This window comes from Loxodonta africana, chromosome 17, assembly GCF_030014295.1.
Source record: "Loxodonta africana isolate mLoxAfr1 chromosome 17, mLoxAfr1.hap2, whole genome shotgun sequence".
Classification (NCBI taxonomy): Eukaryota; Metazoa; Chordata; class Mammalia; order Proboscidea; family Elephantidae; genus Loxodonta; species Loxodonta africana.
Window position 1 is genome coordinate 33,505,623 of NC_087358.1, and position 26,345 is coordinate 33,531,967.

Sequence of the window (26,345 nt, forward strand, 5' to 3'; positions counted from 1 at the left end):
AGAAGAAAAGGGCATCAGGATTGGAGGAAGACTCGTTAACAACCTGCATTATGCAGGTGACAGAACTTTGCATGCTCAAAGTGAGGAGGACTTGAGGCACTTACTGATGAAGATCAAAGACCGCAGCCTTCAGTATGGATTGCACCTCAACGTAAAGAAAACAAAAATCCTCACAAGTGGATCAATAAGCAACATCATGATAAATGGAGAAAAGATTGAAGTTGTCAAGGATTTCATTTTACTTGGATCCACAATCAACAGCCATGGAAGCAGCAGTCAAGAAATCGAAAGATGCATTGTATTGGGCAAATCTGCTGCAAAAGACCTCCTTAAAATGTTAAGAAGCAAAGGTGTCATCTTGAAGACTGAGGTGTGCCTGACCCAAACCATGGTATTTTCAGTTGCATCATATATATGTGAAAGCTAGACAATGAATAAGGAAGACCGAAGAAGAATTGATGCCTTTGAATTGCGGTGTTGGCAAAGAATATTGAATATACCATGGACTGCCAGAAGGACGAACAAATCTGTCTTTGGAAGAAGTATAACCAGAATGCTCCTTAGAAGCAAGGATGGCAAGACTGCATCTTACATACTTTGGACATGTTGTCAGGAGGGATCAGTCCCTGGAGAAGGACATCATCGTTGGTAAAGTACACGGTCAGCGGAAAAGAGACGGATTGACACAGTGGCTGCAACAATGGGCTCAAGCATAACAATGATTGTGAGGATGGCGCAGGACTGGGCAGTGTTTCGTTCTGTGGTAATGGGGCTCCTATAAGTCAGAACCTAACAACAACAAAAATTAATTTCAGAAATCAACAGAATTGAGCAGAGCTGACACCTCAGTTTAGACTCAAATTCTAGAAAATTTCTCTTTTCTGTCTGTCAGTGTTTTAAGAATGTAGAATTTCATACATATGTAGCAAGGTAAAAATGCCAACACTTTTTTTTTTTCATTGTTTCACAAATTATGTCAAAGTCATCACTGAGGAAAATGTCCAGTACCTTACCTATCACATTTGACCTGGTAGAAATTTTGATCAATTTAATGTCTTTTCGTGTCTGTAGCCACTGGAAGAATGAAGCTGACTGTGAGCCACTGGTCAGTCCTTTCCTTGTCTTAGGGAAGTATTGTCAGAAGATGTTCTTAGGGAAGAAATATGTACTTCTCGTCAATTTTAAATGAACTCTGATGCACAGATGACTCATAGTCCCCATGGTCAACTCTCTCCCTCCAGCTCTCAAACTTCAATTTCATTGCTATGTTCTTGTCATAATTAATTATATCTTTTCCTATAAAGATATGCAGATAATGTTCGGTTATCATTCAGTCTCAAAACCTGTATCTGCTAAAGAAGACAATCCAGCTATCCTTTAAAATTAAGATAAATAATTAATTTTTCTTCTTTTTTTAAACCCTTGGTTTAACTTTTTTTTTTCTTGGAAGAAATTAATGCAACTATAAGTTAAAAATTTCCAGCCTCCCTTGGTTAAGTTAGTTATAGCTATATAGCAGAATAAGTTTTTTTGAGTCACTTCCTGTTTTGTTAAACATTTCATATAAAACATGAGAAGACCATTTAAAAATGGATCTTGGTTATGCTGTTTTATATACTGAAAAAACAAAAAGACAAAGTATTTTTTTTTTTTTTTTTTCTATGAATAGTGCCATAGCTACTGGTAGATGTTAGGGACACAACAGTCTGAATATTGTTTTGCTCCCATAGATAGGACTTCCTCATATATAAGATCATATATTTTCCCCCCAGTCAATATTGTACTCATAAAAAACTTAAATATATTCTTGAAAATTTCTTAAGGTTTTTACCTCAAGTATTTTGCAAGTAGCATGATTTTTATAGACATCATCATTATTAATATGGTAAACAAGTACTAATACTGTAATATGGCAAAACCCTTGATGTATATTGAGTTACCAAGTCATCGCATTAGATTTCTCCATCCTTTCATATGTCATGACTGTATGCTGCCATTTTCTCCAAAATTTTATTTGCCGTAATGATATCTCGTCCCCACATTGATGCTTCTGTAAATAAGTGGACACTTTTGCCTTAATCCTCTTTGGATTATTGTCCTTGGGTAAATTCATGTTTCTGTGCAGTATTTTTGAACTCTAGAAGCGTTTCTGAGAAAGACGTGAAACATTTGCCTGTCTTTAAATTCAAGTACAGGAAAGTACTTATAGTATTCAGCTATACTAGATAGATACATAATGCTTAGCATAGTACACAGTGTATTAAGTAATAAGTAATCAATAAAAAGGGATTTCTCTTGCAACCACTATTGCTAATCTTTCTTCTTAATTTGATGATATAAACTGATATTTTGCATTTGTAAATTAAAATAAAAATTCATTTATTCAGCATGGATATTTCAAAAAGATTTAACCTTAATGATGCTCCAAAGTTATTTTATATGACCCCATTATCAGGAAATAATTGTACTCTCTATATATGTTTATAAGACAGAATGTATTTATATTGTGCTTTTTTATAGCTGCCTTTTACCCATAACTGACACTTTAGAATAAATAAATAATTATTTATTCTGTGGAAAGAAAGTACACATGTTTAATTCCGTATTCTTGGACTTTTGTCTACTATTTGGAAATAGTTATGTCTCGCTTGTAGCTAACTTTCCTTAAACATAAAGAACTAAAGGACGGTTGTTATCGTAGAAAGAATTTGGAATATTATTCAGAAATATATATGCCCATGATAGTTAAATGAGTAATGGTTTAAAAATAACTTTCTATTTCCTAAATTAAAAAAAAAAGAGCCTAACTCTTTTCTAGTGAGTATTTAGTGTTCTATCTCAAATTTTGAGTGTGCTAGTTTTTTTTTTAGAGATAAAATGGGTTTCTGGAAGAGATAAAATATTGCCACCGTTCAAATTAAAAATATCCATTATCTGGGAAGAACGATCCTTACAAGTATAAAAGTGAACTATAAGAGACAAAAATAGTGTGATACATAACGTAACCATTTTCCTAAATTAATAGTATTTGCTTTTTTCTTATAAAATAGGACAAATGATGGGTATTATTATGCTACATTTTTTAAATAGTTGGAGAAAAGTCACCAAGTTACTGATATTCCCAGTGTTTGAATAACTTGTGTTGCCACCTTTATATTCAGCTTAGAAAAATGTCTTGCTATTTTAAGAAACAGCCTGTGTTGGAAAGTGTAAAATGTTACCAAATGAAGTGCGTTTGCACCTACATGATCTGACCCCTGCTTCTCAGCCTGCCTGTAATTTGAGTGTGTAGTGGCCCTTTGTGATTGCATGGCATCTTTTGTTTACTGTCTTGTCATTTTGTTAGCTTCTTGTGTTTGATTCCTATCCTCTCACCTTATAATCTAAAAAACTAAATTGCCTAGACTCTCTTGCAGCTAGGATATGGGCTTGTTGCAAATCAGTTGTACCATGCATGAGAGGAATGCAGAAAGGAACAACACAAGGTTGCTTGTACATACAATGATTGTTCTTTCGGCAAAAGTGGTGGCAGGAATTTCTGGTTCTGCCAGGGAGGCTGTGGCAGACTTTCTCCGATTAAATGCTGAGAGGCAGCAGTGGTAGTATTTTCATTGGAAGGGACCCATGATGAGGCTGAGGTTTGCCCCATCCATGTTTTTTTTCTGGTTATGTAGTGTTCAGGTTTTGTTCTCTGGCTGTCCAGGAGATTTTCTGAGCTATTATATATATTTAGTTATCTCTCTACTTAAACCAGTCAAAGTGGATTCTTTCATTTGCAACTGATATTTTTTTTCTACTTGGGTATTTCTACCTGGATATTTCTCAGGGGTTAAGTGTGTGAACTCTGCAGACAGACTGACCCATTGCTGTCAAGTCAGTTCCAAATCATAGGAACCATATAGGACAGAGTAGAACTGCCCCATAGGATTTCCAAGACGGTAATCTTTAAGGAAGCAGACTTCCACATCCTTCTCCCATGGAGTTGCTGGTGAATTCCAACTGCCGATCTTTTGGTTAGCAGCCGAGCGTTTAATCACTGCACCACCAGGGCTTCTGCAGCCAGACTACCTGTCTTTAAACCCAGGCTCCACCACTTTTTTCTCTGACTTGGACAAGCTACTTAATCTCTGTCTCAGTTTCTTCATGGGTAAAATGGGGATTATAATAGTAGCTACCTCATGAGGTTTCTGGGGAGATAAAGATATTAGTACATGTAATATTTATTAGCTACTAACTGTTGCTCCAACCAGAAATATCTACTTTGTTCCTTTAGTTTGGACTGCCTAGGTGGTGTAAACCATTAACATGCTTGGCTGCTAACTGAAAGGTTGGAGGTTTAAGTCCACCTAGAGGCACCTTGGAAGAAAATCCTGGCTATCTTCTGAAAAATCAGCTTTTGGAAACCATATAGAGAACAGTTCTTCTCTGACACACCTGGGGGTCACCAAGAGCAGAATTGACTGCAGCTGTTCCCCGCCACCCTTCATTTATTTAGGGCACCCCTATCCTCCAAGCCCCAGCACAAAATCTCGAAAGCATTCCCATTGATCTCCCTCCTCTGAATGTCTGTACAAAATCTCGAAAGCATTCCCATTGATCTCCCTCCTCTGAATGTCTATTGAATCTATTTATAGTCATGACCTACCCAATTTAGCACTTAATTGAGCTCAAATTGTATCATGTGTATTAACTCCCTTCACAGCTTGATTTCAAGCACATTCATTTGTTAATTCGGTCTCAACAGAATCATTTATGGTGTGGGTTGCTAGGGATCAAGGTAGGCAAGAGGCTGACTTGAAGGAGCCCCATGTTTTATTTGAAGAGTGGTTCTCGGATACATTTCTCAATTAGAATAGCTATGGAGAGCAGCAGTTATGGAATACTTGATGTGTCTGGTTCTTTATTTACATTACCTTACCTAACACTCGAATAATCCTGCAGTGATCATATCTCCACTTCACCTTTAAGGAAAATTATAGTTAACAATGGCTAAGAAACTTCTCCAAGGTCACATGGATGCACAATGTCAGAACCAGCTCTGTTTAACTCAAAAAAAACTGTGCTTTTCTGTGAAACAAATGCTAGAAACATCCTCGGTAAGACAGACATGTAAAATCATTGCTTTTTGTGTGTCTTGAAGAATCATTCTCATTATTTTCCATATTCATGAAAAATACTTATTGAAATAATGTCCTCTATCAGTTTTTTGTTTTTTTTTTTTTTATCGGTTTAACCCATTGCTATTGTAGGACAGAGTAGAACTGCCCTATAGGATTTCTTAGGCAGTAATCTTCACGGAGAAAACCCTGGTGGTGTAATGGTTAAGTGCTACAGCTGCTAACCAAAGGGTCGATAGTTCAAATCTGCCAGGCGCTACTTGGAAACTCTATGGGGGCAGTTATACTCTGGCCTGTAGGGTTGCTATGAGTCAATGAATTGACTTGATGGCACTGGGTTTGGTTTTGGTTTTTTAATCTTCACCGAACCAGACTGTCACATCTTTTTCACATGGAGCTCCTGGTGGATTTGAACTTACAATTTTTTGGTTAGCAGATGAGACTTAATCACTGTGCCACCAGGGCTCCTTCCTCTATTGATTAGTTGACTGGAAGTTGATTTTGTTAACCTAGTCTTAAATTTCTTTCATGTTGAAAATATTTCCTCTGACTTCTTCATGTTCGTTAGTCTGAAGAAAAATGGCAGCAACAAGTAGTACTTTGTGCCTGTATATCTCCCTTCCATGTTTCCAGCACTCTCTTATACACTATCATATGGTGTTTGCATCAATTCAGTGGGAAGATGGAATGGAGTGAGTGTTGTGATCACCGTTTTTCACATGAGAAAACGAGAACATGATTAGTGAAATGATGTGCCTAAAGCCCAGCGATCAATACTGACAGTTCTGGAATTAGAGCCCAGGGTTTCTAACAGCCTTCAGTCAAAGGGTGTTACTGCCAGCATATTTCAGGTGCCAATATGTATGCAGTTGAGGGGTTTCCTTAAGTACCATGAACAGACAGGATGAGGAGAAATCATCCATCAGGAGCTTAAGTGGGTACGTGGAAGTGTTGCCTGATGACATACGTGGAAATGGAACTTAGTCTTAATGGCAAGGGCTTGGAGAGGAGATGAAAAGACATTCTAGACTGGATGGATTCTGTGGGGAAAAAAAAAATGAGTGGGGATGAGGCTTATCCTTGTACAGACTGCTATCTGAAAGCAGATATTTTAGTAAAAGAGGACTTACTAATCCTTTTTTTTTTTTGGACAACAGAACTCTGTTACTTGCAATATAGGGGGAGAATGCTGGGCTAGTAATGTTTTTTTTAGGGTGATCCACAACCTATGGGGCTGTCGCCTCTCTTAGCTGAGATATGGTTTCTCTCCTCCTCACCTTCTCTTTTCTACCATTCCCCATATCTTCCTATGGTACTGAATTTTCAAGCCTGTTCAGCTGTTCCATAATTCATTTCCATAAAATTGGAATGATCAGTATTTGTTCACATAAGAGCTGTGTTATAGATAAGTGGTTAGACATTTGAGTCTCATGCTTCGCACCCTTTCAAATTCTTTATGCCATTTCATTTATCCAAGATGATGTTATTATAATTCTCTGTAACAACTTGGGAATAATACATGGGATTTTGTGGGACATAATGCTTTTATGGAACGAGGGTGTTATTTAAGTACTGCTCTGTGGTGTTCTCCGTTGACTTCTAAGATGGTGTGAATGTAATTCTAAAGACCCTCCATTTTACTGAAATCTTACAGCCCTATAGACATGCAGTGAATGTAGCCCAATTCTCTGTAACCACAATTCCTTGGGTAATTCAAGTAGAGAAATCACATGCGCTTAAAACCTAACCATTTATTCTGTGTCTATGAGTCATGAGTTAAAGAGATTTAGTTTTGCAAAATAAAATAACCTTCCACAAGACCGTTGGTTATTATTTATTTGCCTGTTTATTTCGTAAAATACTGAGAGGGCGGCCTTGAATAGGAGCATGTTGAAAATACATGAAGTTATGTGTTGAATTCATGTTTTAGGTCATTATATGTTGTTATATATTTTACTCTTCATCGAGTTGGCCTTGCTATGCCTGAGTACTACTTTACATCTTTGTGCGTGATCACTTGATGTTTTTATTGATTCAAGGAGAAGATGAAATAAAACAAGTATTGTGATCATCATTTTTCAGATGAGTTTTTACCCTGGTGTAATATAGTTTGATGATTATCTTCCACAGATGGCCTACAAATGCTGGTGTGCTTGCATGGTATTTGATGATCCAAGTGTGAGCCACAGTGAATTGGTGGGAGGATATGACAGTCTCAGGGCTTGGGAACCTGGGTATGTGATGAAGCGTTTTTTTCAAAATCAGGAACATGGTTTCAAAATCTTCTGAGTTCTCACCCCAAACCTAACAGTCAGAATCTCTGGGAATAGGAAATGAAAACCTGTGTTTTCAATGAGTTCCCCGGGTGATTCTAATGCTACAGCATATCCAGAACCACTGTTATAAAGTGAGGTGGTATTGGCGTTGGCTCATTAGGCTTCTGGTGACTCCTAAGGCATGCCCATCTGAATCAAGGAGACCTGGTGGCCCAACCGTAAAAGTGCTTGGCTGTTAATGACAAAGTTGCTGGTTTGAACCCACCCAACAACTCTGAGAAAAGACCTGGAGATCTACTCCTGGAAAGATTAAAAAAAAAAAAATCCTGGGAAGATTACAGCCTAGAAAACCCTATGAGGCTGTACTACTCTGTCACATGAGGTCACCAGGAGTCAAAATCGACTCACTAGCACACAACAACAACAGCCTCCTGATTCAGAGAATCTTCCTTGGATAATGGAAGAAAGACAGGCTTCACGTTGCTGGCTGTGAGCTTCTGTCAAGGTCTGTCCTTGCTGATGGACTGGACCTGTCAGAAGGGCCAGGAGGTGCTAGAAGCATCTTAGGGATTTTTAATACTTGATAGGAAACCCTGGTGGCTTAGTGGTTAAGAGCTACAGCTACTAACCAAAGAGCTACAGCAGTTCAAATCCACCAGGCTCCCCTTGGAAACTATGGGGCAGTTCTACTCTGTTCTATGAGTCGGAATCAACTTGAAGGCAGCAGGTTTGGTTTTGGGTTTTATTGATTAGTAGTTGCATGTCAATTCTGAATGGGACAAATAATTCCCTTAAATCTTAGCAGGAGTTACGACTCAATTGTGTAAGTGTAGTAAACACAATAGTCCTAGTGCTAGGGCCACTTTCTTTAGGAGACTTTGAATTCCTGAGGAGCCTAGCAAATGCCATTGTCATGTGTAGCATTGCATTTTCAAGCTCCAAGCCAATTACCTTTGAATCATGAGAAATGTACTTCATCTTTGAAGAAGTAGCTCACATTTTAGTCATTGACATTTTATTTTACCTCTTCTCGACCAAGAGAGTGAATGACTCATTTAGAAGTTAAAAAACACTTGAACTGTTTAAAATATTGATGTTATAAGTGCCATAACTGAGAAGAGGAAGCATGACAACTGGCATTTAAATGATGTCTCCGGAGGTTCCATATCTTTTGTACTGAATGAGACTCGCTATTTGAGTGAACCTGTGAGGTTGGATTTGGGATTTGTCTCTGAATGCAGACCAGCAGGCTGCGGTGCCTAGTTGGACACCACACAGAGCCGCCCACCGAGGGACCCTGGGGCTGGTATTCTGTCTGTGCTTTCCAGGACGAGCAGCAGTCCTGGCACGTGGTTTTCCTGGGTTACCTTTCTCTAATTACTCATCCTAAAGAGGTATTTTTATTTTCTGATTTTTAAAAAAGATTTAAACAAGGGCTCTTTGGTTAGCTAAGTCTTGCACTATATCTATGACAGTGCATGTAAAAAATCACCACCAACTCAGGGCGACCCCTTGCACCCTGGGATCAGACTGTTGTGATCCATAGGGTTTTCATTGGCTGATTTTCAAAAGTAGATCACAAGGGAGGAACGCTGGTGGTGCAGTGATTAAAGCACTTGACTGCTAACCAGAAAGGCTGGCAGTTCGAACCCACCAGCTGCTCCTTGGGAGAAAGATGTGGCAGTCTGCTTCTGTAAACATTCACAGCCTTGGAAACCGTATGGGGCAGTTCTACTCTATCCTCTAGGGTTTCAATGACTCGGAATCAACTTGTTGACAGTGGGATAGATCACCAGGCCTTTCTTCGTAGCCCATCTTAGTCTGCAAACTCCCCTGAAACCTGTGCAGCTTTATAGCAACCCACAAACCTCCACTGGAGGCTGCGTTTGAGGTTCATGGGCAGGGAATTGAACCTGGGTCTCTTGCATGGAAGGTGAGGACTCTACCACTGAAACACCACTGTCCCTGATGCATATAGTTAAGTTCTCAGTAAATATTTGTTTCACTTTAATGTATTCAGCCTGACTGAAAATCTGAGACTGGGTGTTTGTGTACCTGTGGCACACTGTAAGGGTATCGCTTTTCACCTCCAACATGGGATTCCGGCTTGGTTTGCTGGTCAGAATAGTCTGCTTCTCTCCTGGCTGTAAGTAATGGTGCATACCCCCATTTCCCAACCCCCAACAAAATGAAACAAAAAAATAGTAAATTAAAAACCTTACATATAAGACCCGGGTCACAGTATTCCCCTATCCCACTGACGCTCCAGTTTTGAAAAATCCCATCCCTAATTTCTCTTTGGCAGTGGAGTCCATCCACCTCTGTCCTTCCCTAGCAATTGGACGTGCGTGTATGTGAAAGTTGCATTTAATGTCAGAGTAAACACACATACTCTAGTGTCTCATTTTATTTATTTATTTTTTTTGTATTTTAGGTAAAAGTTTGCACAGCAAATTAGGTTCCTATTTAAGAATTTTTGTGCAGTGTTTTAGGTGAAAGTTCTAGTGTCTTTTTTTTTTAATTCGTTGACATTTTATATTTTTTAAGATGGGAAAATATCCTGTTTTATAAATACATCATAAGTGTTTGTTCTGAAAGAAGTCTAGGATACCATAGCTAAGGGAAAGGACAATGATGATATTTATTCAAATAATCAGAATTTTTTTTTTTAATGTGCTTTTCTCTGAACTGTTCCCAAAATCTTAGTTTTGACCTAAATTTTCAGAATAGCGTTGATTCTCTGTTGTACCTTTTCTTCAAATACCTGGCAAATGACCTGTTGCTTCGCTGCAGTAGAACGGCTCATAACTCCAGTCACTTACCTTGTTGTGAATGCTCTTTGGAGATGTGGGATAACTAGTGATCCGTTTCCCTTGTTGGCAAAACACCGCCAACCACTTAGAACATCTTTCACTTATATTAACCCTGACAGAGATCATCTTGAAGCCAGAACTATACCGTTGTTATCTGGATTTTTTTTTTTTTTTTAGGAAAATCAAAATCATTGAAGAAAAAACTGGCATAAGCCCTCATTGATCAAATATTCCACATCATTGTACAAAATAAGGCCAGGTTTCTGATTTTGCTGGTTTTTCCTATGGATACTGAGATGTTTAGCTCATCTTCTGTCCTGTGATGTACGTGAGTTACATGAATGATCTAGTTATGACACCATGCAGATATCTGCAGGATTCCAAAAGTAGGACTCTGAAAGGATACAGAAAAAAAAAGTTTGACCGACTCAGATGTGAAATCGTTAAGGCAAAGATGAGTAAGAATCAAGTAATTTTTGGTGAGCTTAGAATGTGAAGGTGTTACCCCTTGAAGGTAATGTCAATATAAATGAGAAACAATTCAGTGGAAGCTATACAACAAATTAATTCACTTCAAGGGAAAGTAGTTATCAACCCCATTGCCATCCAGTTGATTCCAACTCATAGCAACTCTATAGGACAGTGTAGAACTGCCTCCATAGGGTTTCCAAGGAGTGCCTGGTGGATTTGAACTGCTGACTTTAAATGGTTAGCAGCCGTAGCTCTTAACCACTGCGCCCCCAGGGCTCCGCAGTTAACAATAGAAAACAAAAAAAGTTGCCATTAAGTTGTGGAGGGGGGGGAGGAAAATCATCTCCATACAATAGTTAAAAAAAAAACAAACCCTCAGATTCTTTGCATTGCTCAAAGCACATGACTTCTCTATGGGAGGGAGGGTAGAAGGGGAGATTTTGTATAATTAAAAACATAATGCTATTGATGACTGCCCTGACAGGGAGCACAACAGAGAACCCCTGAGGGAGCAGAAGATCAGTGGGATGCAGACCCCAAATTCTCATAAAAAGACCAGACTTAATGGTCTGACTGTGACTAGAGGAATCCCGGCGGTCATGGTCCCCAAACCTTCTGTTGGCACAGGACAGGAACCATCCCCGAAGACAACTCATCAGACATGAAAGGGACTGGACAGTGGGTAGGAGAAAGATGCTGATGAAGAGTGAGCTAATTATATCAGGTGGTCACTTGAGACTGTGTTGGCATCTCCTGTCTGGAGGGGGGATGGGAGGATAGAGAGAGTTGGAGGGTGGCAAAATTGTCACGAAAGGAGAGACTGGAAGGGCTGACTCATTAGGGGGAGAGCAAGTGGGAGTAAGGAGTAAGATGTATATAAACTTATATGTGACAGACTGACTTGATTTGTAAACGTTCACTTGAAGCTCAATAAAAATTAATAATAATAAAAAAAAAAACATAATGCTATTTATAAAGGGCAGTGTTGGTTCAGTGGTAGAATCCTTCCCTTCCGTGAAGGAAACCCAGATTCAGTTTCCGTCCAGTGTACCTTCTATACAGCCGCCATCTGTCTGGCAGTGGAGGCTGTCATGGTGCTGGGTTTCAGCAGGGCTTCCAGGCTATGACAGTCTAGGAAAAAAGACCTCGTGATCTACTTCCAAAAATCAGTCAATGAAAACCCTATGGATCGATCACAAAAGTGTGATCCACAGCCAATCATGGAGATGGCGCAGGACAGGGCATCGCTTTGTTCTGTTACGTGTGGGGTTGCCGTGAGTCTTGGAGGCTGATTCCACAGTAGCTAACAACAAGAATAACAGCCGTGTTATAGGCAATTTCTTTATAACCCTTAGGTGTGATAATAGAGGCTTAATATTTCTTTTGATCTTTTACAAATCAAGAGGAGGCTTCTTCCTGCCTGTGAGCAGGGGACAGAGGACAGCTGAAATAACTGTAATGACATGGCATCAGAAAGCTGACAGCATGTGTTTTCAATATGTGTATTATTTAGTCCCCAGGGGGAAGCACTTTTTAAATACTTGAGTTACTTTAGAACTTATCAAGCTAAAAAAAAAAAAAAAGAAAAGCAACCCTAGTGTTTATGTTAGAGGGTACTGTTGAATTGCACGGCAATTGAGACCAGATTGATATTAACGGGCACTTGTTGCAGTCTTTTAAAATATACAATTACCTTTGGTTCTTGCAACAACCTTTTCACTTGAGGAAATTAAGTCTTGAATATGTAAGTGTCCATCAGACCTTAGGAATGCTCTTTCCACTTTTCCCAGAAAATGAAAACAAATGTTATCTTCATTTGTTTTATCTTCTAGCATTTTTTTTTTTCCTAGCATATTCTCTGATGGGCATATGAGATAGGAAAAGATGTTAATGTGGAAGTATTCATGCCTCTCCTTGTTTCCAGCTGCTTTTTGTGGCAGGCCATTGTTATGCAGAATGTGGGTAATGAGAAAAAGATGGAATTTGAGGGTGGTGATGGGGGTACAAGTGAAAAGCTGGCAAACCAGCATGATTTGATTTATATTGGAAAGGGAAGAGAATTGTTGGCAAAGAAAATAATTGAACTTGAAAGGCAGTGTGGGGTATGGGGTTGGGGGATTTCACATAAGAGCCAAAAATAATTGGGATAGAAAGGTAAAATTTTTGTTGGGCAGGAGGTCTGGATCTGCCAAATGTTTCAGATTTTGAACACATGGGAAAGAGGATTTAAGAAGTTTGTGTGTTACAATTATATTTTAATTTTTAATCTTTTTTTGGAGAGAAATACTTAAATTGTTTTTGAATAAACCCATTGTCTTCAGGTTGAATCTAACTCATAGCAGGGTAGAACCGCCTCATAGGGTTTCTAAGGCTATAAATCTTTACAGAAACAGACTGCCGCGTCTTTCTCTTGCAGAGTGGCAAGTGGGTTCGAATCACTAACCTTTCAGTTTGCAGCCTAGTGTATTAACCACTGTGCCACCAGGACTCCTCTGTTTTTTGAACAGTGGACTGGAATTTCCTTGAATTAAGCATTGTTCTGCCTCACCTCTAAGTAACTCACCTCTACTTAGATTACGGTATTTTTTTTTTTTTTTGAAGTGTGTGTGTACAACACATATGTATATACATACATGCATACTCATATACATACAAGTATATAGTTTACATATGTAAATATATGCTATATGGGTTTGCACTCATCTACTAACCTAAAGGTTGGTGGTTCGGACCTAGCATGTGGTGCCGTGGAAGAAAGCCCTGGCAATGATCATCTTCCGTAAAGATTGCAACCGAGAAAACCCTGTGGAGCGATTCTGGAGTGGTAACACTTGGGGTCACCATGAGTCAGAATTGACTCGACAGCAACAGATTTTGTTTTTGTTTTTTTTGGATTTGTATAAAATACACACTTGTATACACAGAGAGTAAATATAAATGTACATGTGTATATATGTATGTTATGTGTATATTTCTATATATTAAATACATACATGTGCATATTTATACATGTTTATGTTGGGTGGGTTATGTTTATACACACAAACATGAAATATTTCTCACAATATTGGCCATGTTATAGTGTTTAAACAGGATATTCAGACTACTTTTCATTTTTCTGAATTGGAGGGGAAAGGTATCCTGACAGTGAAATCCCTCAGTGGAATCTGGGGTAGCTACTGCTGCTGACTGGACTTCCTTCCTTGCCATAAATTGAGGACATTTAGGAAAGAAAAATTTGTAAGAGCTAAAGAAACGATGGTAGCCATCAGCTTGGGTATCGCTTAGATAAGGGTTCAGAATCTAAGGCCCTATCAAAGTCTATTGGAAGGCAAATCTGGCTCAGGAGACAATACCTCATGTGAAGAATGAAAGCCTTTGATTTTTAACCTTGTAAGTCCTTGAGGAATATTTTGCTTTTCATGATATTGTTGTTAGTTGCCTTTGAGTTAATTAACATGGTGTGTTGACTGCAATACTTAGATTTCTGCATACATTCAAATGAAATCTTAAGTTTTGTTTCATGACAATATGGTATATTGTGTTAATGATAGAGTAGGAATTGGTGATGATTTAAAAGTTGAGGGAATTTAGGCCTTTTTAAATGTATTCTTTTAGTTTCTTTCTACTCTGTTTTATATTTAGAGTTTAGAGAAAAACTACTTTCTCTCCTCTGTTAAGAGTCAACTGAGAGAAAGTCCAGGTTTTAGAGAGGCCATAAAATAGTAATTTTGATACAGGGAGTTTTAGGTCTTGCTGTAGCAGTCAAGGAGCCCTGGTGGTACAGCGATTAATCATTTGGGTGCTAACCAAAAAGTCAGCAGTTTGAATCCACCAGGCGCTCCTTAGATACCCAGTGGGGCAGTTCTTCTCCGTCCTATAGGGTTGCTATGAGTTGGAATTGATTCGATGGCAATGGATTTGGCTTTCAGTAGCAGTCAAAACTCTGTCATGGGGATCAGCACGTTTTCTGTGTTAGTGATCCTATTTGTGAATAAGCATTCTAACCATTTTCTTGGTAATTCTTGAGAGACCCTTTAATTAGGAGCTTTCTGCTTTAGAATTCTGGAACACCAGGACTTAATCCGTGAGTCCGCCATCATTTTAAATTTCCTTAAAAAAACAGTCCTTTGGGCTTCTTCTTTGAGAAAATACCGAATGGCTGATGACGCCAGTACTGCAGGAGGCTTGGAGGCCCTGGGAGCCTGAGGATAGGAATCCGTGGCAACTTCCATGGAGGCTTCAGCAGTAGCCTTTGAGGCTGGGGTTATGGCTGTGGTTGGGGCCAGGGCCAAGGCTGTGCAGTTAGAGGAGGCAAAGTCGAGAACAAGGAGTGGCTGCCTGGTCAAGGACATGAAGATCAAGTCCCTGAAGGAGATCTATCTCTTCTCCCTGCCCACGCCCATCAAGGAGTCTGAGATCATTGACTTCTTCCTGGGGGTAGCCCTCAAGGACAAGGTTTTGAAAATCATGCCCATGCAGAAGCAGACACGTGTTGGCCAGCAGACCAGGTTCAGGGCATTCATTGCTATTGGAAACTACAATGGCCATGTCAACCTAGGTGGTAAGTGCTCCAAGGAGTTGGCCACGCCATCTGTGGGGCCGTCATCCTGGCCAAGCTCTCCATCATCTCCCTGTGGTGAGGGTACTGGGGGAACAAGATTGGCAAGCCCCACACTGTTCCCAGCAAGGTGACAGGCCACTGTAGCTCTATGCTGGTGTGCCTCATCCCCCCATGCCACGCACAGGCACTGGCATAGTCTCGGCCCCTGTGCCCAAAGAGCTGCTGCTGCTAACCATATTGATGACTGCTACAACTCAGCCAGCGGCTGTACAGCCATCCTGGGCAACTTCCCAAGGACACCTTTGATGCCATCTCCAAGACCTAAAGCTGTCTTACTCCGGACCTCTGGAAAAAGGCTGGGTTCACCAAGTCTCATTAGCAGGAATTCACCAACTATCTTCTACAGACCCACACCAGAGTCTCTGTGCAGAGGTCCCGGGCTCCACCTGTGGCCACCACATAGTGGTTTTTACATAAGAGAAATAGTGAATTAAAAAAAAAAAAAAAGTCCTTTGAGCATGGGAGGGCCTCCTAGGGACCGTACTCCTGAGGATTCCTCTTGGTTGTCAGCTCAGGAGAAGACCTGTAAGTTAGTGCCCACAGTTTGACCCCAGAGCAGCCTTTTATTAGTGGCACTTTGGCAGATGTTCTCCAGAATCTGACTGGTTTTCAGAGTAGTCAAATCAAGCATCTATTCAGAGGTAATGGTGTGTTTCAGATCTTTGGGACTTTGGCAGCACAACTCAAAACAGAGGAATTAAGAGTAACTCAAGCAGCGTTAAAGAGCCTAATAGGAGCAGGGCTTAGAATACATTGGTTGAAACCTCCCAAGAGCAATTAGGGTTGACTGAACAGTTCTGAGGCTCTGGCAGGCTACCTCAAGTGTCTAGCCAAACTCAGGATCAGGTGGTAGGAAACAAGTCCTGGTTGGATAACTTTTTTACTGGCATTGTTTCCTTCTTTCTGGCTTTAATTGTTAAATACATCCCTAAATATTGTCTTGGTACTGAGCAAAGAGCTTCAATCTGAACAAACTTGAATCATCTGTAATTCACATCACAGAGTCTTTAGAATTATTTTGACCTTCTTTCTTTTCATCACATATGAAAATGCACTGCAAATAGTTGTATGTGAGAACTCCTGTATAATACTGGGGGGTAAGGGGAAAATATTCCTTAACTTCAGGGGAGGCATTGAGGTAGTTCACCTTCCACATGTTGTAGAGACTTGCATTTTTCTAGGGCCGATATAAAAGAGAGAGCGGAGAACTAGTTGTAGACTGAATGGAGGCATTCCAGGGATGGAATTTCAAGGTGGAAACATTGCCACGGAAGCACAGATTTGAGTAGGAGTAAGAAGAATTGCAAAGAGATGTATGTATGGAAAAAATGAAGGAAGGAAAAATAAGTTTAAGTTTTTCTCACTTAAAATTGTGGTTGCCAAGTCAGCACTGATTTTTGTACCGCTCCCTTGGTCTTTTTCACTCACATTCCTGCGAGTGGAATATATTTATACTTATTATATTACAAGTATTTTTAAACTACATTCCGCTGTTGAAGATTTAAAGGTCAGGAATGATGCCTCTTTCATCTCTCACTTTGCTTTCACAATAAAAAAAAAAACTCAACAAATGTTGTTCAACTGGTATTTTCTTATTCAATTATATTTAAAGTATATCCCCTGAGGACCTACTGTGTGCAAGGTGTTGTCCCAGGTGCTGCTGGGACACAGATACATAATACAGCCTCCATTATGATGGGAGTTTATATCCAGAAAGCTGGATGAGACCATAGCAGTAATAATAAAATTAACTAATGCGCATTACTTATTGGCTAAATTTAGGACTTTACAAGCATTATTTCATTTAATTCCTATGGCAGAGCTAGGGGGTCAGATATAGTTATCCTCTTTGTTAAGGAACCTGAGTCTCTATAAGGATAGGCCAGCCAATCAGGGTGACAATATAATAAGTGGCAGAATCCAAGTTGGTATCTAGTGTAAACCAAAGCAAGCTATGCTGTATACCTCTATGTGGCCATCATATACACAGAAAATTACACCATAAGCCATTTGTGTAAGTGCAAAAATATGAGTGTTAAGAAATACTAAGAAATTAGTGAGGCTGGGATGATTGTATCTGGTTTAGATCTGGAGAAGCTCAGAGATGGTGATAACTGATATGGGCCTGGAACAGGTTAGGATAGGGATCAGAGAAGTCATTCTAAGCAGAGGGAATAGCGCCAGGAAAAGTGTGGAGATACATTACTAGAATAAGCTTTCTCTCTCTTTGAAAGAATGCTATGTATTGATTAATTTTAACAGCACTTATGAAATGATCATTTTTATAGCAGATAAGTGAGGCGCTAATAAAATGGAGTGATTTCTCTAAGGCAGGGCCAATCAGACTCTCAGTATACAATCCGGGCTGGACCTCGGATAGTATATTTTTTGGTGGTGCTTGGTCAAGTTTGAACAGTGGTTACAGAGTGTGATTTGAAGAGTTGATTATTTTCCGATTTAGTTGGATGCAAGAACGTAGGATGAGATTTTAACAGCACATACTCTTACCTTCAAAATAATTACTGCCAACATTTTACTGTTTTCAAAATGTGCTTTAAACTTGTTAATTGGAGACCAATCAAGTTAACCATTTAAGTAGGTATAGTGACAGCATTGCAGGATCTCAGGCCAGTCCTTGTACTTGTGGCCTAAAATTGTAGTAGCAAGATGCACACACCTGGATTCCTCATCTGCCATTTCTTTGTTAAATATTAATATATGACCACAGTCTTTGACTAAAGCTTCTGCCTCATAACCCCATACATCAAGTTAAATGGCTGTACTTAAGCTTTCATTTACAAAGTAACTTAGAGACTCTGGCTAATTCATCATAACACTTCTTCGAGGGTTTTTATTTAAATATTATGATTGCTATTTTATAGACAGAGAATAGGAGCAAAGACATTGACAGTGTTTGTTTACGATGGCCATATAAAGCATTAAGGTGGACTGTCACGTTCACTGTAATAGCAGTAATTTCGTTAACAATATGTTTACTTTTGAGATTCTCAGGTGTTGAAGGGTAGATCCTTGTAGAGGTAATCTAGTGTGGCTTCTCTGCTACAGCCAGATAGAGGTATTTATTAGATGGTTAGCATATGTGGTCCTAATGGTCCATGCCAATCCTGGAATTCAATGAATCCATAGTTTATAACTAGCTCTCTTTTTTGTGAACATCGGAACAGTGATGATTTACCTGTTAAACACAGGATTTATGCTGGTTAACAACAGCAGCCAAATCTCTCTAACCATGCTCCAGATATCTATACAGATTAACAAGAACTGATAAAATCATTAAAAGCCCCATGTTTTAGGTATAACAATAAGACAGAAAACACTACAGACTTCAAATTCTATAAGAGAAAGGTAAACCAATTTCCAGAAAAGGCATTTCTTAAGTTCCTTTCTCAAGCCTCTGTGGAAAGCTGGATTTTTGGAAAAGTTGCACAGGAAGAAGAAAGGGTGATTGAGCTGAAATTCTCCCCAAAGAGAACATCAGTCCTAAGTGTAAAATACCAAAACCAAAACCATACCCGCTGCCGTCAAGTCTATTCCGACCTATAGTAACCCACCCTATAAGACAGAGTAGAACTGTGCCATAGGGCTTCTTTACGGAAGCAGACTGCCACATCTTTCTCCCACTGAGCGGCTGGTGGGTTTGAACTGCTGACTTTTGGTTGGCAGCTGAGTGCTTTAACCACTGCACTACCAGGGCAATAAAAATACTTAGGGGTGGGGAAGACAGAGAGAGAGACCGGGGTAGGTCAGAGCACTGACTGCAGGGAAGGAATTTTAAAGGGTTTGTAGAACTCAAGAAGATAGTCTTAGACAGACAACAGAAGGTACCGTAGGGAAGATAATGAGCCCCAAAGATATGCATGTCCTAATCCCTGAGATCTGTGACTCTTACCTCATATGGCAAAAGAAAGTTCACAGTTGTGATTAAATTAAGGATCTTAAGATGGGTATATTATTCTGCGTTATCTGGTTGAGGCCTGTATCTAATCCCAGGTATACTCACAATAGTGAGACAGAGGGAGACTTGACCACAGAAGTGGAGAAGGCAGCATGATGACAGAACAGAGATTGGATATAGCTAGCTATAAGCCAAGGGATACCTACAGTCACCAGAAGCTGGAAAGGCCACAGAGTGGTGACCACTCTAACCACTGGAGTTCTCAGAAAGAAACAAGCCTGTCAGCACCTTAGGCCTATAAGACTCATTTTGAACTTCTGGCTTCCAAAACTGTAAGAGAATATTTGTTGTTTCAGACCACTAAGTGTGTGGTATTTTTTACAGCAGCAGTAGGAAACTAATATAAAGGGCTAATAGGGAAAATTGCCTTTGGGGACTGTGTAGTGAAGGCAGAAAGAAGCAAGAGAGTAAATTTAAGATGTGGAAAAACAAGAAATAAATAGAAAATACACAAGCCCCTTGCCCACCACAACCCTACAAAACACCTGTTAAAGAAACCACACTTTGGCTACACTGACAAATAAGAGAACTCTTGAGGTAAAAATTGTATAAGCCACAGCAAACCACTGTCCCTGTTCATGAAATGAAGTCATAAGCAGTCTTCAGAGCTTTTATAAGAATAAAGAAAATGAGAACCAAAATCTGTCAGCTGATGAAAATTTCCTCAAAGCACAAACCACGAAGCAGGAGAAATTTGTAACACAGTACTACGAACTGAATTAAATACCCTCAAACAATTATTTGGGAATATAGGAAAACAAAGCCCAAAGAGTGAAATAAAATTATATATCTAAGAATAAAAATGGACCTAAAACAGGAAGAATTGAAACATGATTCAGTTGAACCGATATTGAGTTTTTCCATCGTCTCTTTCCACAGATGTAGTCAATTTGATTCCTGTGTGTTCCACCTGGTGAGGTCCATGTGTATAGTCGCCATTTATGTTGGTGAAACAAGGTATTTGCAATGAAGAAGTTGTTGGTCTTGCAAAATGCTATCATTTGATCTCCAGCATTCTTCCTATCACCAAGGCCATGTTTTCCAACCACCGATCCTTCTTCTTTGTTTCCAACTTTTGCATTCCAAACACCAGTAGTTATCAATGTGTCCTGATTGCATGTTTGATCAATTTCAGACTGCAGCAGCTGATAAAAATCTTTTATTTCTTCATCTTTGGCCTTAGTGGTTGTTCCTTGTAGGCATATGGACATTATCCTATCACTGATAGCGTTGTACTTCAGGATAGATCTTGAAATGTTCTTTTTGATGATGAATGCAACACCATTCCTCTTCAAATTGTCATTCCTACCATAGTAGACTACATGATTGTCTGATTCAGAATGGCCAATACCAGTCCATTTCAGCTCACTAATGCCTAGGATATCAATGTTTATGCGTTCTTTTTGACAATTTCCAATTTTCCTAGATTCATAACTTCATACATTCCAGATTCTGATTATTAATGGAAGCTTGCAGCTGTTTGTTCTCATTTTGAGTCATGCCACATCAGCAAATGAAGGTCCTGAAAGTTTTACTCCATCCATGTCATTAAGGTCGACTCTACTTTGAGGAGGCAACTCTTCCCCAGTCGTCTTTTGAGTGCCTTCCAACCTGGGAAGGTCATCTTCCAGCACTATATCAGACAGTGTTCTGCTGCTATTCGTAAGGTTTTCCCTGGCTAATGCTTTTCAGAAGTAGACTGCCAGGTCCTTCTTCCTAGTGTGTCTTAGCCTGGAAGCTCAGCTGAAACCTGTCCTCCATGGGTGACCCTGCTGGTATCTGAATACCGGTGGCATAGGTTCCAGCATCACAGCAACACGCAAGCTCCCACAGTATGACAAACTGACAGACACGTGGGCTGTCAATTGGGGTGTTTCAACAAACGGACGCTGTGCTGGAGGTGCTCACTCGTTTATGCCAAGAAATATGGAAGACAGCTTCCTGGCCAACTGACTGGAAGAGATCCATATTTATGCCTATTCCCAAGAAAGGTGATCCATCTAAATGTGGAAATTATAGAACAATATGATTAATATCACATGCAAGCAAAATTTTGCTGAAGGTCATTCAAACACGGCTGCAGCAGTATATTGACAGGGAGCTGCCAGAAATTCAGCCTGGTTTCAGAAGAGGATGTGGAACCAGGTATATCACTGGTGATGTAGGATGGATCCTGGCTGAAAGCAGAGAATACCAGAAGGATGTTTCTTGTGTTTTATTGACTATGCAAAGGCATTCGACTGTGTGGATCATAACAAACTATAGATAACATTGTGAAGAATGGGAGTTCCAGAACACTTAATTGTGCTCATGAGAAACCTGTACATATAGATCAAGAGGCAGTTGTTCAGACAGAGCAAGGGGTTACCGATTGGTTTAAAGTCAGGAAAGGTGTGTGTCAGGGTTGTATCCTTTCACCGTACCTATTCAATCTGTATGCTGAGCAGATAATCCGAGAACCTGGACTATATGAAGAAGAACGGGGCATCAGGATTGGAGGAAGTCTCATTAACAAACTGCGTTATGCAGATGACACAACCTTGCTTGCTGAAAATGAAAAGGACTTGAAGTACTTACTAATGGAGATTAAAGACCACAGCCTTCAGTATGGATTGCACCTTAAAGTAAAGAAAACAAAAATCCTCACAACTGGACCAATGAGCAACATCATGATAAATGGAGAAAAGATTGAAGTTGTTCAGGATTTCATTTTACTTGGATCCACAATCAACAGCCATGAAAGCAGCAGTCAAGAAATCAAAAGACGCATTGCACTGGGTAAATCTGCTGCAAAGGACCTCTTCAAAGTGTTGGAAAGCAAAGATGTCACCTTGAAGACTAAGGTGCGCCTGACCCAAGCCATGGTATTTTCAATCCCATCATATGTATGTGAAAGCTGGACAATGAATAAGAAAGACTGAAGAAGAATTGATGCCTTTAAGCTGTGGTGTTGGTGAAGAATATTGAATATACCATGGACTGCCATAAGGAACGAACAAATCTGTCTTGGAAGAAGTACAACCAGAATGCTCCTTAGAAGCAAGGATGGCGAGACTGTGTCTTAAATACTTTGGACATGTTGTCAGGAGGGATCAGTCCCTGGAGAAGGACATTATGCCTGATAAAGTACCGGGTAACGGAAAAGAGGAAGACCCTCAACGAGGTGAATTGACACAGTGGCTGCAAGTATGAGCTCAAACATAGCAACGATTGCGAGGATGGCGCAGGACCGGGCAGTGTTTTGTTCTGTTGTGCATAGGGTCACTATGAGTCGGAACCAACTCAATGGCACCTAACAACAACAACAAGAAGTAGAGAAATAATATGATTATTTTCATAGATGGTGAAAAAGACTTTGACACTGTTCAGTACCCATTGTTGATTACAAACACTTCAGAAAAATAATCGTGAATACTTTCTTACATCATAAAAACACACATAGGCACTTTAACCCAACAACAACATCTTACTGGATAGGGAAACACTGGATACATTTTCAGTAAGTAGAGGAATAAGGGAAAAATGTCTTTTATCTCCACTACTGTTTAGCATTATGCTAGCAGTAACAGGAAACCCTAGTGGCGTAGTGGTTAAGAATTGTGGCTGCTAACCAAAGGGTTGGCAGTTGGAATCCACCAGCCACTCCTCTGAAACCCTGTGAGGCAGTTCTGCTCTGTCTGATAGAGTAGCTATGCATTGGAATCGACTCAACGGTAGCAGGTTTGGGTTTTTTTTTTTTTTTAGCAGTAATAGCAAGTGACATTACCAGTGCTAATGTAACAAAAGAAAGTAATTAGAGGAATAAGAATTGGAAAATAAGGGAAATTATTTGTAGATGATACATTGGAGACCTTGGAAACGATTGATAAAACTACCTGAGAAGAATTCATACAGCAGTCAGTCAATAGCCTTTATGTACAGGAACAATAACCAGTTGTATGATAATATGGGAGAGACAGACCCATTTACAGTAGCAACCAAGAAGATAAAATACTTCAAAATAAACTTAAAATCAAAACGAAAACAAAACCCATTGGCATTGAGTTGATTCTGACTCATAGCGACCCTATAGGACAGAGTAGAACTTTCCCCATAGGATTTCCAAGGAGTGGCTGGTGGATTCGAACTACCGACCTTTTGGTTAGCAGCTAAGCTCTTAACCACTGTACCACCAGGGCTCCAAATCATATATGAAGAAATATTTCAAACATTTCTTAAAGACTCAAAAGTATACATGGGCAAATCAAAAGATATTACTTGTTCTTACGAAGACTCAAAGCCTCCAAGGTAATTTCTGAAATTAATCTAATCCCAATAAAAATGCCAACAACCAATACATTTTTTTATGGAGCTAGTCAAGTTGATTCTAAGGTTTATATAGAAAAATAAGCTTGCATGTATGTATAATAAAACATTGAGCCCAAACAAATAGTAAACCTTTCTATAAGCACGTAAATTAAAACATTGTGGTACTAAACACATGAGAATAGACGGGCAGACTAGTAGGATAGAATAGAAAGTTTACCAATAGTTGAAGTATGTAAGGGAATTTCAAATAAGATGACATTTCATATACTGAGCCACGACTGGGTCAACTAGATAACCATTTGGAAAAAGATAAACCTTAGATTCATAGTTCACACTATTAACACGAATAAACTCCAAATGTATCCAATATCTAAATGTAAAAAGTGAAACCAGTTAAGCACTAGACAAAAATATGTGTGGAGCCCTCTAACACCTGGCTGCAGGTGAAGACTCTAAGGTTAGATATAGTAAAAGGAAAGTGATGAAAAAATTTGACTACATTATCATTATTGTTGTTTTGGAATGGATGAAAAAACAAAGTCAAAAACAACAGACTAGGAGAGTGTTTGCAATATGTGTCACAGACAAAGGGCTAATATTGCTAATATATAAAGAACTCTTTAAAAATTAGGGGGAAAGTCTCAAAAACATGGTAGAAAAATGGAGAAAAGTCATGAAAAAACAACTACCAAAAAATAAGTATGTAAAAATGTATCTTAACCATATTAAAAGCAGTTCAGCTTTTTAGTTTACTAAGAGAAAATGTAAACTAAAAGTACTCTGCTGTGGGATTCCTGACATTGGCGAAACAACAAGAACAACAACAAAATGACCATTTATTCTCTTAGAAAGATTGTGGGGAAAACAGGCATTCTTAAGTTCTGCTGGTTGTGATACAACTTGACGCGGTTTGAAGGGAATTTGGCAATACTGTGTTTATGTGTTTCATTCAGCATTGTTGTAATTGAAAAATACTGGAGATCAAAATGCCCATATATAAAAAACCGAAAACCAAACCCGTTGCCCTTGAGTCCATTCTGACTTATAGTGACCCTATAGGACAGAGTAGAACTGCCCGTATAGGATATCCAAGGAGGAGCTGGTGGATTTGAACTGCCGACCTTTTGGTTAACAGCCGAACACTTAACCACTGCACCACCAGGGCTGCACCCATATATAGGAGACTATTTAAACTATGGTATCACCGCACATGAAGTGCTCTAAAACTGTAAAAATGAATGAGAAAGATTTCAAAGAACTAACATGGAGTGATTTCTAGCATGTACTGGATACATACTAGGAAATTAGTACGAACTTAAGGTTCTTTGATAGACGATAGGTAGGTAGGAAGGAGCCCTGGCGGCCCCAGTGGTTTAGCACTTGGCTGCTGACCAAAAGGTTGGTGGTTCGAACCCACCATTTGCTCCATGGGAGAAAGATGTGGCAGTCTGTTTCCATAAAGATTACAGCCTTGGCAAAGCTATGGGGCAGCTCTACTCTGTTCTATAGGGTCACTATGAGTTGGAATTGACTCCACTGCAATCGGTTTGGTGGGTTTGGAGGTAGGAAGGCAGGCAGGCAGGCAGATAGGTGTATTTACATGTACTTTTGTATGTATGTCTTAGTTTCTTAGTGCTACTGTAACCGAAAGACCATAAGTGGGTATCTTTAATGAACAGAAATTTATTTTCTCCCAGTTTAGGGGCTAGAAGACCGAATTCAGGGCACGGGCTCTAGGGAAAGCCTTTCTCTCTCCTTTGGCTCTTGGGAAAGGTCCTTGTCTCTTTTCAGCTTCTGTTCTCTGTCCCTTGGGGATCTTCACGTAGTGTGGCATCTGCCTTCCCCTATCTATGCTTCCTTCATTTTGCCTGATCTGTTCTTTTATATCTCAAAAGTGATATGGCCTCATTAACACAATAAAGAAAACCCTATTCCCAAATGGTTATTACATCCAGAGATACAGTGGTTAGGATTTGCAACACATATTTATAAAAAAAAAAAATTTTAATCCATAACAATATATACGCATATATTTCCTAATTCTGTTTGCTAAAAGAGCCTGGAAACAATTGTACCCAGTAGCAGTGAGCATACTTAGAGCCCAGATCATGGAATGTAAATACAGCCTCCACTAAAAGTAACCAGGGCTCTTTGGAGAAATGACTGACTCCAGGAGTTCTGTGTTATTCCTGCCAAAAACACAGGGAAAGTACAAAGTAAGCTTGGAACATCTTGTGCTAGAAAGTAAGGAAGGGCTCACAGAATGATGTCGTGTGTCGATTCCGACTCATAGGGACCCTGTAGAACTGCTGGATAGGGTTTTCCTCAGCTGTAATCTTTATGGGAGCTGATCACTAGGTCTTTTCTCCCCTTGTGGAGTGGCTGGTAGATTTGAACAGCTGACCTTTCAGTTAGCACCTGAACACTTAACCATTGCACTACCAGGGCTCCTTCAGAGAATGGTGCTGTTACTCTTGCAATGTGTCATTGAGTTTATTCTGACTCACAGCAACTCTGCATGATAGGGTAGAACTGCTATGTAAAAAAGGAGACAGGGCAAGTTGAGGGGGTACCCTCAGGCCAAATATGAGACATTTCTATGGTATTCTTGCCCAAAACACTTAACTGGAATCTAATTGGGACCCTGGTGGCATCGTGGTTAGGAGCTCAGGCTGCTAACCAAGAAGTTGGCAGTTTGAATCCACCAGCCACTCCTTGGAAACCCTATGGGACAATTCTACTCTGTCCTGTAGGGTCACT

At 39.6% G+C, this 26,345-nt stretch overlaps 1 protein-coding gene and 1 pseudogene across 13 annotated transcripts in view; both read left to right on the forward strand.

The window, feature by feature from the left end:
* LOC135227980 (small ribosomal subunit protein uS5-like) overlaps positions 1–20,148 on the forward strand; it is a 33,273-nt pseudogene extending 13,125 nt beyond the window's left edge.
* The window catches only part of KLF12 (KLF transcription factor 12), a 502,486-nt gene that overhangs the window by 235,751 nt on the left and 240,390 nt on the right, over positions 1–26,345 (forward strand). Inside the window, exon 5 of one of the 13 annotated variants that reach the window (XM_064270044.1) lies at positions 20,157–20,234. The exons of the other annotated variants lie outside the window; for them this stretch is intronic. The gene's annotated coding sequence lies outside the window, so the exon portion shown is untranslated. The remainder of the gene's footprint in view (positions 1–20,156; positions 20,235–26,345) is intronic. 13 annotated transcript variants of the gene reach the window in all.